The sequence below is a fragment of the Passer domesticus genome, chromosome 7 (assembly GCF_036417665.1).
Source record: "Passer domesticus isolate bPasDom1 chromosome 7, bPasDom1.hap1, whole genome shotgun sequence".
Lineage (NCBI taxonomy): Eukaryota > Metazoa > Chordata > Aves > Passeriformes > Passeridae > Passer > Passer domesticus.
Genome location: NC_087480.1, coordinates 3,451,074 through 3,463,737, shown reverse-complemented (window position 1 = coordinate 3,463,737; position 12,664 = coordinate 3,451,074). Strand labels below are relative to the sequence as shown.

At 36.5% G+C, this 12,664-nt stretch overlaps 1 long non-coding RNA gene across 10 annotated transcripts in view; it reads right to left on the bottom strand.

Annotated features, from left to right (window-relative positions):
- The window catches only part of LOC135304245 (uncharacterized), a 44,086-nt gene extending 32,436 nt beyond the window's left edge, over positions 1–11,650 (bottom strand). For 6 of the 10 annotated variants that reach the window (XR_010365673.1, XR_010365675.1, XR_010365681.1 and 3 more), the window contains exons 1-6: positions 10,845–11,650; positions 9,778–9,870; positions 8,718–8,800; positions 7,553–7,650; positions 5,658–5,724; positions 4,784–4,887 (exon numbers count right to left, since the gene is read on the bottom strand). This is a non-coding gene — a long non-coding RNA (uncharacterized LOC135304245). Of the gene's footprint in view, positions 1–4,783; positions 4,888–5,657; positions 5,725–7,552; positions 7,651–8,717; positions 8,801–8,910; positions 8,996–9,777; positions 9,871–10,525; positions 10,764–10,844 lie in introns of those variants that run through there. The other 4 variants (XR_010365674.1, XR_010365677.1, XR_010365678.1 and 1 more) reach the window with 4 other exon arrangements.
- Between the last annotated feature and the right edge of the window lie 1,014 nt (positions 11,651–12,664).

Sequence of the window (12,664 nt, the reverse complement as noted above, 5' to 3'; positions counted from 1 at the left end):
ATTTCCCTGTCATGTTTCCAAAACATACTTTACAAAAGTGTCAAACCATTAGGAGAAATGGATCCTTATTCTTCTGGCCTTTTGAAAGTAGATTACAGAACTGTGATCAAATCTCATTAGAACTATGTCTCCACAAAGGACTTCAGCACATCCAAAAATCAGGGTAAAGCATTCTTAATGTATTTTGGTTTTGCTCTGCAGAGAGGTTTAACCATGACTAAGAGGAATTTTGTAGCTATCCTTTCATTAGCTTTGAGGCTTGCCACTCATGTGCAGGAACTCTTAAGGATCAACTCTTATATATTTTTAAAGATAAGACAGAGATGAAGTCTTTTATCTTTAAAGACTGGGTAAGGAGGCTAAAGACTGAGAAAAAGGCACAAAAGTGACTCATTCAGAAATGAAGTTCCTTTTTAAATTAATGGGATCATTAAAAATCGCTAATGAAGGAGCTGCTAATCAGCGAAGAGTTGGCTGTATATTGGGGTCTGTGCAGCCACCCCAGGTGAGTGGAGAACATTAATGGCAACAGGAAGAGTTATTTGGGATATTAATGATCCCAGAGTCAGGGAGGGCTGTGCACACCTGCCCAAAGGATGGACTGGACTCTGCAGGAGCCAGGAAAGGAAAGAGATGTGTGATAAATATCTGCATGCACAGGATGTGAGTTGAATTTGCAGCTTGTCTCTTTTCCCTGGTGGGGCTGTGGATGCAGCCCCATCTCCTGCAGGGCAGGAGGATCTCCTGCACCCCAGGGCTCAGCCCCACCCCCCCTGGCCCCCAGCTGGACCTGCCCTGTTCTGACAGGACTGCATCTCCCACCCTCATTAATAGATTCTAATTTCCCCTACAAACCTCTAAGAAATACTCTTTATTTCACACATTTTTGGTATAAAATTGATGCCTGATGTGAAACTTTCCTTAAGGAATATTTGCTGGGGTTGGACATCTGCCTGTTTGCAGAAGATCTTTAAACCCCTAGCAATCATTACTGCAGCTCTGCCATCCTACAGGCAGCTCATATTTAATCTGTATATTTTTTAAATGCAAAACATGCTATATTTAGTGTTCCAACTGCAGCATTAGTAAACTGAGCCCTCACTTATGTGTGCATGTGGGTGAATTGGGTGTCTCACAAAGGATTCAAACAGATGCTTTAGCTTTAATGATATTTCTAATCATCTCACTTATGCCCCAAGGATATTTCCTTATGCTTTATTCTCCTGTCATGATTTCTACTCATTACAGTAAAGTGTTATTTGAAATCTACTTTTTTATATTTGAACTTGCTTCAGCATCATCTCCTTAACAACTTCATTTTTTTTTTTTTAACACAAAATTTCCTTGTGCTGTCTAATTATAGGTACTGTCCTCAAAGGCATAAGCAGAGCAGATAAAAACAATCACACAATTCAGTGGTGACTTGCAATCTTTAGTGGTGACATCACTGGTGATTGTTGTGAACTTTCCTGAGAGAGAAAGTCTGGAATTAACTCAGCTGAAGACCCAGGCCAGGCTGGATGGGGCTTGGAGCAACCTGGGATGGTGGAAGTAGTTCCTGCCCACAGCACAGGATGGGTTAAAAGGTTCTCTTCAATCCAAACCTTTCTATTATTCTGTGTTTCTATAAATTTTTAAACTCCAAAGTTCCTTTTTACTGTCTAAATTTTCCCCCTAGAAATAGTAACCTTATAATCCTTTCTATTAAACCAGTGCATGCTTAAAGATCACACTGAAATTCAGATTTTCCGAAATATAAATAAATATATTAGTACCTTTATAGCAAATAAGTATGGTATTAATTGCTTTATTCCATGCAAGTTGGATTGCTGAAAGAAAATTTTCTGTTTTCTGTGTATATGGATGTGCCACCTCTTGTGTCAGAGTCAAGGAGACCTTTCTTGGACTGTTTTTTTAGGAAAGGGGAAAAAATAAGAAAATATTCTGATTCCTGGTGGAACATTTGAGCCAGGGAAAAAACCAGCTGGGAATGTCAGAATTCCTTCCCTGTGAAAGCTCATCTTACAATCATGGAGGCAGTGACTTGGTGAGTATTTGTGAGGAAAGAGGATGAGAGAAAACAGGGGAGGGAGGAAGCTGCAAGTGTGAGAAGGAACCACGTGCAGGGGAAGAAATCTGCTTTGGACTGAATATTGATTCCCAGAAAAAACAGATAGTTATCTGTTAGGAAAAAGGAAATAGAAACCATAGCAAAATTTAGTTTCTTACATTGGAACATAAGAAAAAAGAGGATTTTTCAGAACCCAGAGTTTCGTGCAGGACAGCAATGTCAGCTTCAGCAATTTCACTGCTAGAACTGCTCAAAATTGCCCTGCAAATTAGAGGCCTTAAAGTGGCCAGGCTCACACAGAAGTCAAACTGTAATTAAAATCTTGATCCATTATTTTGTACGGACATTGATTCAGAGTAAGCAAAAAGCCAAGCTTTCTGATTAAAAACTTTAAATTTCATTGAAAAAAAAATTAATAAAAACCTCTGGCAAAAATAACTGGCAAAGTAAATTTGAGAAGCAAAATTTGTCAGTTTCATTATCTAAAAAACTTAATTAGCAGTAGGTATTGATTATCCAAAACTAATAAAATACCCTGAAAAACTCAAATACTCCTACTAATTTGCAATCTGAAATTAATCAGCCATAGCCATATGTCTTTGCTTTTGAAGAACATCTGACAGATTAAGTTTGGTGGAATTAAAGATCAAGGAATGTTTCCTAAATCATATTTTCAGTAATTGTATTTGAAAGCCACATGTTTGTATCCCATCAATAAACACAGCAATGGTATGGGGCAAAATTAGAACTGATTAATTAATCTGAAATACAAAAATATTGGCTTTGACATTCTAGAAAATTATCTCAGTGTACATATTGATACTTTAAAAATATGTTGGAAGAACAACAAAATTTTGTCAAAACAGATAAGGGTCCATTGAAAATAGTTAATTACTTAACGGGTTTTCCATTCACAGAAGAGTCTAAACAGGTATAAATTTTTACCTCTCAACAGGTGGTTTTGCCCAGGTACATGTTTTTTGGCATATTTAGCTTTTTTAGAGGTTGATAAAAAAATTGAATTAGAGGAAATTTTATTTTCCTTTATTTTCTCAAAGCCTTTTCCCACTAGTTTAATTAAGAACCACTCCATTTGTCTGATGTCCTTTATTAAAGCTTACTAATGCTTTTGATAAGGGAATTTTTTGATGTGCCTCCAAAACCAGTATTTACCCCTTCTTTATTTCCTACTTTTGCAGGCACAATTTGCCAAGATGAAGACTGCACACATGCAGATTTCTGTTAAATAAAAACAAACATTTCAGTTGGCAACAGGTTATGTTTCAACCGAATACACTTAATTTGCATCTACAGAAAATTTAATTTTATTTATCAAAGATTAGACTCCAATCTGTCTAAATCTTGATTTTGGATCTCACACAAATACTTTATCTCTGAAATGTGGCAAATCCAGCCTTGTGACTCTCTTTTTGGGGGGGACAGGGAAGTTTTGTGAAGGTTTTGCCAGCCAGACTGACCTTTGGGAGAGGAAAAGTTTCCCAAGATGAATTTTTTGCTCTTGGGACACACAAAGCCCCATGTGCAGTGCACACACCAGCCCTGGTACCTGCAAATATTAACTCTGATTCTTTGAAAGCCTCCTGCAGATATTTTATAAATTTCCAGTTGCTTACTGGCTGTAAAATTGTCATTTATGAAGTTGATTTATTTTAATTAAGAACATAAGTGATCCTGTGTCTCTGGAGATTTGCTGGAATGACTCATGCACTCATATTTGTCTTTTTACCTGGGGATTTAATATAATACTGAATCAAATTTTTCTTTCTACTGAAGGTCTCTGCATCAGAAATCAACTGATTTAATGATTAGAGTACTTAAAGAAAGGATAATACTTTATTTTTTATTTTAACCAGCTATGAAGACTTGCAGAAGGTGTTCACATTTATTATGTTATGATTTATATAATCTGTACTTTTTTTCCCCTCATAGCTGAGCACGAATGGATGAACATCTTGATTTCAGACTTTATTTGAAAATTACTCCAAGCACCCTAAAACTTATTCAGCCAAATTAATCTCTTTATATAATGGATAATTTGTCACTATTCATGAAAACTCTAAAGAGCAATACTCTAAAATTTGGTTGTCTTAAATGACAGGCAGCTATATCAGCAAGGGAGTGAATTCCCAACTTTCATAAGAGACTAAAAATTCCAGTGTTTTTAGGAGGAAATCATTACTCACAGTTATTACTCAAAATTGCACTTAAATTTTGGGGGAGCATGGCCTGCACCTCATAAGGAGAAGCCATGATATTGTAAATACCTTGTGCATAAAACTTGCTATGGTTAAGGCTCTGTACTTCTAATATCTCAACATTCTAATTAGATAATTGCATAATTCTAAAGAATAAAATTTGCCATCTGCTAGAAATGGAAGCCCAATTAGAAAGGTTTTTAAAGAGTACATTCTCTAACAATTCTGTCATGGAAATTCTATCAGGTATATATCTTTTATCTTCCTTTATAATCATTTTTCCTAGTGTGGTAGCCCATTATATACGTGAAGCAGCATCATAGCATTTGCTAAAATATCATTAAAATTTATATTATTTATTCCATTCTAAAAGGGGCAAGAGTATCCCTGTGGAGCCTTCTGAGTTATTGTAATAATGCTGTGTATTTGTAGATATGCAACAAGGAAATCTCTTATAAGATTACAGAAGGAATTATCAGAACATTTTAGAGGTTACCCTCAAAGATGAAGTTCTTCTGTGACCACAGCTTCTCATTGTGTTGAAATTCCTCTGAACTGGGGAGATCTTCTACAGGCAATGGTTTTCTTTGAGAAAAAAACCTACAAAAATTTGATGTTTCTCTGTTAAAATCCACCCCCAAACACCCCTGAATAGACGGAAAGGGACAACAACCTCCCAGAAAACTCTGCATGAAGGGTTCAGCTTTCTTTGCGTGAAGAAACATCAGCCCATTTTGACTTGGAATCAAGGTGAATTTTTATCATAAGGCAGTGTAGATATTTTCCTGCTAATTATACATCTGTTGTCTGCAGAAGATAAATAGGCTGTCTCAAGTAAGCATTTAACCAGCCAATTAATATAATTGTTAGACAATGAAGATGAAATTATTGGCAAAAATTAGCTTGTTATGTTCCAATAAGGCAAAAAGCAAAAATATTCTATTCTGGTAGGGCAAATCCCAACATTTACGTTTCTGCTAAAGGAATTATATAGCATTTTCCAAAGAAAAAAAACCACTGTACAAATGTTCTGTGGGGGTTTTTTTGTTTGTTTGTTTTGTTTTTGTTATTTTTTTTAATATAATGTAGCATTTTTTCCTCCACTTATTTGGGAATAAGATTTTGAACATCAATGTGTTCTCCCAATTTGATACCAATCTCTCAAAATGGACTGGTTTCTTTTATACTTCTATTAAACTCCTACATTCCAGTGGAAAATATTTAAAATATTTTAGAAGTTTAAAATAAATATAAGATATTTCCAAGTTCCTGTGGCCATGGCAGGGGATTTGAAATTTAATTTAAATTCCCTTCCAACCCAAACAATTCCACGATTTAAGTAAGGAATCCACTTTGTAGGGGCAGCTCACCACGGGTCCTCCTCCTCAGCACGACTCTTGATGTTACAGATGGAAAACAAAAAGCCAAATGCAAAATCTTTGTAACATGGAAAGTAAAACCAAAGGTTTAGATACAGAAAGACTTAACATCTTTAATCATTCATTTTTATTTTGCAAGACAAACCAGACATAATTTGAAATGGCTCAGTGAGCTGTAAAAAATTGACAGTAGATGTATGTGAGAAGACTGAAAAAGCAATTATCTGGGACTAATTTGAGTTTATCAGGCAGAAATTAGACTTTTATGGGTAAAGTTAGAGTTTTGTATTAAAAATGATGCATTAAAATATATAAAATTTCAAGGGTAATATAGTTAAAACTTCCTTGGCAAATAACGGATTTTCTGTCTGCACAGCTCCTATGTCCTCAACAGCTTTTATTCAAGTAGGAAACATTCTAAAATAACAGATCATAAAAAATACTGTAAGACATAAAAAGGAGGGGAAAAATCTCTCTTTGGCTTTGTATCTGACTTCTGCAGCATTAGGGAAGCCAAACTTTTATTGTCAGTTCCTGAGGAGGTTGGACAGGGTTCACGTCGGAGACGCAGCTCTTCTAAAGCAGTTTTTGGAAAAGGTGCATTAACATGAATGCTCTACATCTTTCACTGACCCCAGGGAAGACTTTATAAAGCAGTTTGGAGGTTTTTCTACATTTTAAAAAGTGAATAGATGCTCTACCAGGGCAAAAGTCTAATTACAGCATGCAATCACATCAGAGTTTCACCTCTTACATGTTAAAAGCATTAAGAAAAATGTACTTTGTTGCTCACATCTCTAAGAGCTCTCCTGTTTCTCTAGAAATTATCAATCCTGCAATATTCCATGCACTAGCTCCTATTTAGTGGCCAAACTCTTGTTTATGTCATTTTGCAATGAAATCAGGGACTGTTTAGAGTACATTCACATCCAACATGAAATAATATCCCTAAGGATGCAAAATGTATGTCCCGAAGGGTAGGAAATAGAAATGAAAGGCTAAACTTTGAGCCTCTGAGTAAACTATTGAATAACTGCCTTATTAGTCACCTTTTACAGTATTCAATGTACTTTGTGGAATGTAAAGTATTCCAATAAACACTGGACTGAATTTATTTGTACAGGTAAGATTAATTCTAGCATTTGCTCAGCAGTTGTCAGTCATCTGCCTTGCTGTCTCTTTCATCATCATTTACCTGGGAACTATATACATAATGACTCCTATAATTATATTTTTCCTACAATAATTCTGAATGCTTCAGAGAAATTGTTTATTGCAGGAGGTAAGGACCAGAATCTTTCTGTAGGATCATTATGAAATCTTTTGTCTCAAAAAACTGTCTTCACTGCACAATTTAATTTACTTGATTAGATGCAAAAGACAATTGAAAAAAGGAAGCAAGAAGTCAAACATAAGGAGTCTTTCACTAAATGTGGTAAAATTTAGATTCCTGGCAGGAATTCTTTCATTTCAAAGATTCATATCTTAATGAGCCTTGGAGAAGCCTTTATTGTCTCTCTAGTGAAGAACAATAGTTCTCCAGCCCATAATTGCAGATTTGGTAGTTAACTGAACCTTTTCTCTTCCCAGAATCCTGTCAGTGAAAAATATTGGTGCAATTGGTGAACACACTTTGCAAACATGGGCAAACTTCTGGGATCTAATAATAGTAACAAGTTCTGATGACTGAAACAACCAGAAAAAAGCAAAATTAATTCCTTGTATTTCAGCAGTCAATGTATTCTAAGAAAAATTCCCACATTCAGTGATTCAGTTCAATGGATAATTCCATTGGGGTTGTATTTACTGAATTGACACAATACCCTGAAAAGCTTGTGATGGACATCTTACAAGCCAAATTTATTGCCAAAGAAATAATATTTTACCACGTCTGTCCTTTACAACTTCGAGATTTTCTTCTGATCAGATGGTCTAAATTCTTTGTTAGGTTGGTTCCTCAAAAACTTTTAAAACTTCCATTGTCCTGGAAGGGGAAAGGTCAAGGTTTGTCACACCTCCTCCTGATCAGAGGGTGTGTTTGAAATGACAGCAGAAATACCACAAGGATAAGTTCCTTAACACAATTTGTAATTAACTGGCTTTGGGGAGTTGGGAGGAGACAAAGATAAGGGAGGAGAAATTCTGCTAAAAATGAATTTGTGTATGTAAATGTTTTTAGTAGCTCAGGTGCTTTGATAGCGCTGCCCTCCACAAATGGTGCCAAGTTCTTCTCCAGGGTGTTTTCCCTCCCTGCCTGAGACATTCCCATAAATGAGGATGGAGGTTATCTTCAGTCCCCCAAATTCTGAGCACATTGCTGCAAGCAGACTGAAGGAGGGGCTCTTTCCTAGTGACTGTCCTTGATCATTCCCAGATTTGTCCCTAAAGGCACTTCCCATTTTTTTTTAGCTGAGCCTAATTCATTTTTTTTTAATTAAAATGATAATATTCCATCCATATTCCTTTGAGAAGAGCTTAGCCTTTACATTCCCATTATGTGCTATCTTACATGTCTTTACATGATAATGATTTTGCTGTTACTCAATAACTATGCTAATTTCAAACACAGGAGGTAAGATTATCTCCCTCCCAACACTTCCTTTCATACCATTCCACCCTGAAACATGCAGCCCTTCTTCCCCTTTACAAAAACATCATTACCAGGTCCTTCCCACTATCACAGCCTCCCATAATCTGTTGGGTTTTATGCACATAACACTGATCTTTGTCATCCCTAAGTCTATGCAACAGCAAGATAATCAGGAGCTCACGATGAAATCATTCCATTCCTGTGTTTGTCTCAATTTACATCGAGCACAGCTCTGCAGCTGCAAATCCCATACTTGGCTACACCTCAACAATTACATTTACAGGTCTTAGATTGTTTCATTATTTTCATTTTTCAGACTATCATGAAGAAATAAATAAATAGATAAACATTTCAGTATCTGACCAAGCAATGAAAGTACAAGCGTTTTAAGATACAATAACTACGAAGTTTATAATTTTTTGCTGTATTTCTGTATGAGAGGGGATCTCACCAATCCATACCAATATCTCCAAGGGGTGCCAGAGGATGGTGCCAGGCTCTGCTCAGTGGTGCCAGTGTCAGGATGAGGAGCAGTGTCCATAAACTACAACACAAGAAGATCCACCTCATCACGAGGGAGAACTTCTTTCTGTGGAGAGGGCAGAGCATGGAACAGCTGCCCAGGGAGGTGTGCAGTCTCCCTCTCAAACCCACCTGGACATGTTCCTGTGTCACCTGCTCTGGGTGACCCTGTCTTGGACTGGATGACCTCCACAGGTCCCTTCCAACCATGACTTTTCTGTATCATAAAAACCAGTTTTTTGCCTTATTTTGAATGTAAGTTTATGCTGAGCTTAATGAGGCTTGCTAAATCTGACACATCCTATCTGGATACCACAGTGATAGATACATTAGATATACCAAAATAGATATATTAGGGAGGCAGAATTAGCACTGTATGTGCTAAGGTTGATTGATTACTTGATGAGTATTATATTCCCTTTACTGTTCTCTAAACCCCAGCTTTATTAACTCCAACCAATTTTCTCCAACTCTTCAATTTGTAGAACTAATTGTGCCTCGTTGCAGCTTCCTCCATTTAACTGATGAAGACTTAAGAGACAGAAGACTTCTACAGATAGAAGTTGCCTATGTACATAAAAAGCAGATTTTTATAAACTGAAACTTGTTTAACCATATTTATATGTTAATTGAAATGTTTATGTGCAGGGAAATGCCTGTATATGAATATTTAATAAATTTAATTCTGGATTTTACTTTTCCTTGCATAAAAATCTGAATTTTGGCTGAGTACAAGTTCCATAAAACCTTTACAATTTTTCTTTATTAACTATAGAAAGGTAAGGAGATATTTGTGTTGTCGTCATTGTTTCTAAATTAAATTTATAGCACTAAAGCCCATACTTGTGATTTATAGAGGAGAGTGCCTTTTCTCCTGCTCAGAACATTGATTTTCTATACCAATTTAAATGAGGCACTGCATCTATAGAACAGGTAATGAATAACATCTTCATAGGCAGAAAGGCACTCTAAACAAACATTTGCAAGAATTGATCTCACCTTTGTTTTGCCCTCTGTCTTGGGAACCGTGTTGTGTAGATTGTTATTAGTATTAATCTAATTTTCATGGCAATACGTGTGTTCTCTATCCAGCTAAAGAAAATATATATTAGAATTAATTTTATATTCTATTTAGATTCTTGCATAAGTTTAGAACTTTAACTACTACTGACCATTTAACTTGAATCAAAAGTTCTGTTTAGCAACATCAGATGCATTAAACAGTTTGGAACAGGAGCTGGTCTTTGGAAACCAATCATATCATTATTACAGGGGCATAAAATTGACTGCTCAGAATTATTGTAGCATTGTGTGAAACAATAACTGTTTTCACAATTAAAAACATATTTGCTGTGGGAATTTAAAGACAGATGTTATTTATTGTGTATTTTAGTTACAGCAAGTCAGAGTGAAGTTAGATTGTAAATTCAGCATTTACTATTTATTTATGGCTTAATTTGACACAATAATCAATTTTTCTTTATTTTTTGAGGGCTTTTTTTAGCAGAAAATACACGGTCATAACTTAACTTTATTTTGTCATGGTAAGTGAGCTTTCACAAGAAGTGCTCCACTGCTAAACAGCCCTCTCAAGCAGCAATGGCAGCATAATTAGGTCTCTGCAGACTTATTCCGAAACCACTTAGTGCAAAGGCGTAATCTCCTGTCATGACATAATAATGTGATCTCCACGGGCCAGCTCAAAGCTTGCTTTGACACTGCAATGGCAAGAAAATTCATGTGAGACCTGCAGGGATTTGTGCTGGAGGAGCTCGTGCCCTGCAGAGCCCTCTCGGTCCTGGCTCCGTCCTCACGGCCAGGCCTGGAGGCACCATCCTCTGTGATGCCTCAAGATTTCAGCCTTTACATTTTTCAAATCCTGTGCTGCATTAGTGCAGAGCTCTAAACTCCATATAAAGTGTTAGCTACTGTCTTCACATCTTGGGCAGGCAAAACAACCCCTCCAGACCTGAGATCTGAGGCCACCCTGCAGCCTCAGGCCCCAAGAAGTATAAACAAAAGTGAATTGGGCAGGAAAGCAAACTGGGGGTAAATGATTTCATTACCTGAAGCTGTAACCATGATATGTAAATGAACCAAACTTGTAATTGTCTGAAAACTCATGACCATTGTCCAGCCTTGGTGTAGCCTCTGACTGCCCAAGGTGTGTCCATGGAAGGCCTTTAATAAATACCCACTTGATTCTCTCAACCTTGTTCTAGGTGGCCACTCCAAGGCATCATCTGAAGGCAGAGTACAGCAAGCCAAGGTTGTTGTCTGTAAAAAACCCCTTGTGAGAGGCTGGGTGTCAGGAGCTTTGCTGCTCACAGAACCCTTTGCTTCTAACCAGGGTCACGCTGTAAAAATCCCTCCAGGCCCTAAAACAACCATGGTAGGACAAAACCCCCAGGTGCTTTATGCATGTCTATCAACTCCTAACATTTTATATCTAAGGTTTAGAAGAAAAGAAGAAATAGGCTATCACAGATTCACAGAATGTTCTGGATTGGAAGGGAACATAAAGACCTCCTGATTTCACCCTCTGCCATGGGCAGGGACACCTTCCACAATCCCAGGTTGCTCCAAGCCCCTCCAACCTGGCCTTGAACAATTCCATGAATGAGGCAACCACAACTCATGAATATGATATCAGTCATGTAACTTTTTCCTCTTGTACTCAAGTCAGATTGATTATTTCCAATATAACAGACATTTATTAAAAATTATTACAAACTTAAATTGTCATTAAAATGGTTCTTATCCCATCTGTGCTAGAAGCAGCCTTTGTTTTGCTATCTCATGTTTAATTTTTCAAGACTTCAGAAAGTATTTAGTGTGAATGTTTTAATTGTTTAGCACAGATGCAAGAAGCTGGGTGGCTTCAAGTCAGCAAAATGGAATGCTGAAGTACCTTTTTGAAAATGGAAACAAATTAATTTTACAACAGCAAACTGAAAAATAAAATCTCTGCAACATAAAGGAAAATTTTATTATCACAAATACCTAACAGCTCCTCCTGATTTACCTTGAACACATTTTTATTACTTTAATTGGAAAACAGCTAAAAACTTGTCTTACAATAAAGTTATGCAAATATTCAGCTTTCTTTAATTTGCCTCAGGAAAGGAAGGAGATATTTTGGAATAAAATCCTTTCCAGGCTATTTTCTATGATGAAATAACAAAGGGGAAACTATAAAAATTACCGTGTCATTACCATCAGAGGCCAGAGAAGCCCATGGGCTGCAGAATTATTGTCCCATAACATATGTGAAAACCATAAATGTTAACTGAATGTGTGTCTGTTCTGTGATTACTTGAGATGACAGGAAAAAGAATTGAAGATTTCCATAATGGGATACATATTCTGACCCTTATCAGCACAAGTCTTGACAAGGGAAATTCAAGGAGACAAACGAGAACCAGCTGCTTCCATAAGTGATGATAGAACCACAGAGCCAGATGGACACTGAGCAAAGTAGATCTTAAAGGAATTGTCACTCACCTTTCACTATGCAGAATAAATAAATTGATTTGGAGCTACAAATACAAAACAGACCTTTTCACCCTATAAGTGAGTTATGTTACAAACATATGGGATATATTAGAGATGCAAATAAAGCTGTGTGTTAATTATTGTATAAAATATCAGCTATAGAAGTACTGTCAGTTTTTGGGACAAACAAGTGTTATTGTCATGCAATGTGCAGTAAATGTAGGGGATCTTAGACATATCTCATAAAATATCTTATGAAAATTGTCATCACAGACATCAGGCATATTTACATTTATAGCTTATTTTTTGTGTGATTTTAACTACTGTAAGGAAAACTACACCTTTCACACAACTCCATCACCATCTCTGACATATGTACTTAGAAGTATTT